Genomic DNA, 5745 nt, shown 5'->3' with positions numbered 1-5745 from the left:
GGCATGAACATCAAAATATCAAGTAATTATAAACCGGTCTGTGTGTGTGTGTGTGTGTGTGCGTGCGTGCGTGCGTGTGTGTGTGTGTGTGTGTGTGTGTGTGTGTGTGTGCTTGTGCGTGTGTGTGCGTGTGTGTGTTTGTGTGTGTGTTTGTGTGTGCGTGTGTGTTTGTGTGGTGATTTTGTAGCCGCCTGGTGTCGTTTGCTCGTAACTGAATCCAGGTATGTGTGGCATGGCTGTGTGATGGCGTGCGTTCGGGTGCAGCACTGCAGATTTGTCAACATACGTGTCCTACTGCCTCCAGATGGCTGCAGGGATTTACCTAAAAATATGAACGGTGTCAATATTTTTTTTGACGTTTGTGACTTTGTTCTTTCTGGACAAGGTCCTCAGTTTCCTCTTTAGTGAAGGGTCTGAATGCTGCCCTCATTTTCCTGCAAACCAGGCAGAGAAGAGCACTTCAGAGAGAGAGAGAGAGAGAGAGAGGAGTTAAATCGGTCAGTCATGATTGATGTCTGTTCTCTGATAGACCTACCTACCCCCTTACACTAGGCAATTTTCAACTTGAGAGTTTGCCGGGCTTTGTTAAAAATAAAGTTAGAATGAATGAACTGATTCTAAGTGCCTGTGCTTATGCCTAACCTTGTAGGTGTCTGTGTGTGATCCACTGAGCAGGAGGGTTGTTGTGCAGCCAGGCTTGTCAATGAATACTGAACTGATCAATAAAATGATGATTATAAATCCTGTTTAATAGCACGGAGTGCAGGATGTGCTGATTCAGGGGCGTGAGGAGAGCTGAGTTAAGGACTGTGGATAATGAACATGGTGGCTGGGATGCTGTCCAAACAGCAGATTAGATGGGAGCAGTGATATGGTGCTTATTCAGTCAAAACTGTGAAGAATTCTGGTTAACAGTGTGTGAAGTTTTTAAGCTGCAGCCAAGTGGTGGATAGTTTTAACTGTGCCTCACATTGGTCTTTGTCAGCACAGAGAAAGTAATTGATTTTAGGACCACTCCAGTGACTATCAATTAGTGGTTAAGTTTCCTCTCAGCTAGACTGTACATAAGAAGAGGAAGTAGCCACAGTGACGTCACACAATGGTTTGTTGATGAACTATTTGAAGTTTGTTGATGTCCCCATCTTGGTTTTCTGGAGACAAAGGTTACCAAATTTGGATGAGAGGTTGGACATGCATTGCTACGCCTCTTTACTGGTTGACAGAGCGCTGTGGTTGTGACTTGTCAATCACAAGCAGCAGGCCCTAATGCGACACCCTGCGATAAATCTGAGCTACGTGAAGTGAATCATTGTCATCTGTTGTTGCTGTTGTGTCAGGTTACACATAAAACAGTTTAGCAACTTCCATGTAGGCTGGTTAAAAGAGTACCTGCAGTGTCTTCAGGGGACATCTGGGACTTCCTCTCAAAGTCTGATGGGAAATTCTTCACATTTGGCACGAACATCCACTTGGACTCCGGGTTTTCGGCCGTTAAAGGCCAAAGGTGATGGCCACTGTAACCTCAAGGTCCGTCCCATTCTCAGGAAAAGGATATCCCTGCAATGGCTGAAAGAAATTCTATAATTATTACTACCTGAATTTCCCCCCAGGGATTAATGAACGATTTCTGATTCTGATATATTGATTTATATTTGAATTGTTTTTTTTATCCATCTGAGAGAATGAGACGCCTGGATCCTGTGTCCCGTGATGCGTGTCCGGCACCACAGGAAGTGTGTCTGATCTGCAGCGCAGCAGAGCGCTGGCCCAAGCAGCTGGATTTGCGAAATCATGTGATAATATGAATGTTAAGCAGAGCAACACACAAACAACAGTTCAGTTTGCACCTCCGAGGTTGATTATCTGCTCATGTGGAGATCATTCCGTGATTTCTGTGCTTCTACCATGGCTGAGTGCACTACTTAATTGAAAGTGTTCTTGTTTCAAGATTTCAGTGTGTTGTTGTAATGAAAATGGAAAAAAGCGGGAGTCTGTACCAGTCTGTACATGGTGTTTTATTTTGAAATGACCAGATGATGTATGCTGTTCTCATGTGTGACTTCCTGTTTGGAATGATCTGCTCTGTTCAGCTTGCCGCGTGCTTGAAGCGGAGCAGAGCGGAGAGACGCTTCTGTGACGTGCCTTGCACCTGTTTTTTCTGCAGTTGCAAGAAGGGTATATAAGAAGGGAAACAGAGTATTATGTTGATCCTGTAAATATTACAAATTAAGATTATGGTGCTACCTCTCCTTTTCCACATTGACCTATACTAAGGATCATGCATTCTTTCTGATAATTTCACGATGCAGATACATCCCTTTCAGCAGCCACAGTTACTGTCAGTCTATTGGAACGCTGAGAGATGTGAAGTGCCGATTGGTGGAGTCACTCATCCATAAGTCTATCATTGTTTCCTGGGTGACATTGTTAGCAATACCCCTTACAGACCCATTGTATTATCCCAGCACTAGTCTCTCAACCTTTTCTGCACAAAAACAAACTGTCATAATTACAAACCTCCCTATGTTAAAAAAATGCAGCTGCAGTAATTGCATGCAGTGTTTGGTTTGTGGTACACCTGACTCAATCACTTCCCCATTCATCTTCTTCAAAAACACACTGGCAAGCTGATATGCAATGCATTTTTAAAGATGAGAAGGATGAAAAGAATCGACCACACACCTTTCCTGCTCATTTACCCCCGAGGATAAATCAAGTGTTTCTCATTCTGATCGTGAAAAGTGACCTTCCAATGTCCATGTTTTGATGATGATTAGTCTAAAGCACCCTTCACAGTGCCGGACTTCTATGGGCATATTTTCATAAATGTGCACATATTAATATATTTTATTACATTGCACATGTAGCTAAGCACTTAAGCTCCCACCAGACCAGTGTGGTGTCTCCAGCATAACAGATGCCTGCAGAAACAGAGCAGTGTTCATAATGTAAAACTTTATTGCACAGTGTGATATGTGATGTGCTGCATTTCATTTCTGCTGAGCAAGAATCCAGTGACTGTACCCGATTCAGGATGATGTCAGTCACAACAGGCCTGGCCAGCCCACATGAATCTCATGTTTGACCTTAAGCATGTTCATCTGAGTTTTCTGTAAGCGCCAGACTTGAGACGCTTTCAGCCAAATACATTCATACGGTTTCCTCATTCAACCAGATAAAATATTTTCTTTCTGTTGGGGAGCCAAAGCTACAGCAGCTCAGCTCCCAGACGCCAAAGCCCAACAGAAGAGCATCAGAAAATTAAAGAGGAACATCAACTGCTTGATTTAGTGTTTTTACTGCCTTTAATTACCGGCTCCATTTGTTTTTGTGAAGAGAGAAAGAGAGACGAGACCTCTTTAGCTCATGGTAAAAGCCTCAAGAATGATCAGCACTGAAGGAATCCTAAACTTGAATCAAGCTGAGCACACAAACAAGCTAGTGGCAGCTCTGCTCACTGCCCCTCCTGATGTCCTGAGTCTGCTGAAGATCAGCATCAGAAAAACAGATGTGAAACTGCTCTATTATTGGCTCTTCAGATCCCGATTCTGACAACTTTATTTATCTCAAAGGGCAATTCAGTTTTTACAGCATCAGGAGTATGTCAGAGACAATAAATAAATAAATCAGTACATAGTCAGAGGTGCAAACGGACTCCCTCGTGTGGCCTCAAGCCTGATGACTCACACGAGGACCGGACAAAAATTAAAATTTGCAAAGTTTAAAGTTTAAAATCAATTAAGAATATATTAATAAATAAGACATTCTAGGATGCATTGCACATTATATTATATAACTGCATGATTGTCTAGGCTTACAGTGGAAACCAGATACATGTAAAAGCCCTATTGTTGTTAAACATAAGAACAAGGACAAGGAATAACAACAAAACATTTAATCCAGGGGGGCTGTGCAGCGCCGCTCCGAGGGCATTACCATGAATCAACTGGACAAGATGTGGTCATATTGGGTAATAATTCCTTGAGCTTTTTAAACCACACGCTTCTCCCAGAGGGAACACAAGTCTCTCTGCTGGACTCCGATTATTTTGGAGCAGACCTTAACAATACTATTAAGGCAGTTCCTATCCTTCACAGACAGACAATTAAACCAACAAGTAAAGAAAAAAGTTAAAAGACTTATAAAGAAAAAAATAAATGACTGGTAAAACAATCAAAGGATTACAGCATCCGTCTTGGAGAAGATGAGACCCTGGCTGATAACATGAGAAAACCTTGTGAACACAACAGAGTCATTTTGAGATTTGGTTTGTATAAAAGCAAAAGCGCAATATAGTTTTGTCCACCTTGTTTGCATGTTTCAGTCAGTGCCTTACTTTTAGCTCTTCCTCTTTTATTCTTCCTCTTCTTCATGAAACCAAAGTCAGTAAGGAAGGCTGCACACATTTCTCGGAACAAGTGGAAAGATCGTTTTGTCCATCGCCATGCTTTTACCAGATCAGAGGTGTTTTTTGTTTATTTGCATGAAGTGAAGGGAAACCTCATCATCCAAAACCACCTTTTTTTCCCACCTTATATTGTATTGAGGACTTTACATCTTACCACCGTCGTGCCTGGAGGCAGCAGCTGTTTCAGATCATGCATCTTTGTTGCATCAAATCTGTTTTGGTTCATTCTGTTGATATCGGTCCCAGCTGAGCAGCACAGTTTACTGTTGTGCAATGAAAATACGAAGACTGAAGCCGTACATTGCTGCAGGGTTGTAAACAACACTTTTGTCATTTACTCGATGTTTACATATTCCAGCCTGTGTGATGATTCCAGGAGAAATACACTTTATGATCTCTTAATGCTCCCATTAACAGAAATGACCTCAGACAGATGAGGACACACACACAGCAATTTAATTTCCTGGAGAGAGCATCGCACACTGTTTACGGGATGAGTCATCGCGGCCTCACAGGTAGTGCTGAGCTATGGCTGGAGTTGTGAAGAGCTGGAGTTCTTCCTCATCCCTCTTTTAAATGAATACACCTCTAGTACACACTCCTAATTGTCAGCAGATGGCGAGGAGATCTTGCGAGATGTCATCCTGCGTGTGTGTGCATGTGTGTGTTGTGATACACTTAAGTAGGTCAGACAAGCAGCGGACAGCCTGCTTCTGGCTGCACTAATCTATTTATCCCATCAGTATTATAGCATGTGGACGGATTTCACCATTGTAGGACGCTCCTCTCACACTATACAGCACACACAGTTTGCCTCCTCTGTCTGTCACCTGTCAGAGATGTGTGACTCTGCCCCCTGCTGCAGCGCTGCATGCAAACAGATGTTGGATGACGGATGAGGGCTGTTATGAAGGTAATCTGTGACAAAGTGCACAGTGATGTCAGTGGAAAATGCAGGGTTTGCTTCCATGGTGGAGATTGGGACACTTTCATTGTAGTGGAAACTGAAACAAAAGGGATAATTAGTGATGACCTTCTACAATCAAGTCTGCTGATGCACTATCACTGATACAGTCAGACAGGGACATGCTCACTTCTTCATATGAACAAACCGTTTTTAGGTTTGTTATTTCCATCAATGTATTATGAAGATCTGAATATTGGAAACATAGATGGTGAAGAATTTCTTGGCAGTCGCAAAGAAAGCTTGTAGCTCCTCGGTTTACTCCCCGACTGTAGAGGACCAGCTGCTGGGACAGTGGATGTGGCCACCCCGGGGCCCACGCTCAGTGGGGGCCTCTTACTTAGCTACGTTTCAGCCACAGACTGTACTGTAT

This window comes from Semicossyphus pulcher, unplaced genomic scaffold (assembly GCF_022749685.1).
Source record: "Semicossyphus pulcher isolate SPU_LCO1_2020_fin unplaced genomic scaffold, fSemPul1.0.p SCAF_9, whole genome shotgun sequence".
NCBI classification, from domain to species: domain Eukaryota; kingdom Metazoa; phylum Chordata; class Actinopteri; order Labriformes; family Labridae; genus Semicossyphus; species Semicossyphus pulcher.
Note: the sequence above shows the minus strand (reverse complement) of the source record.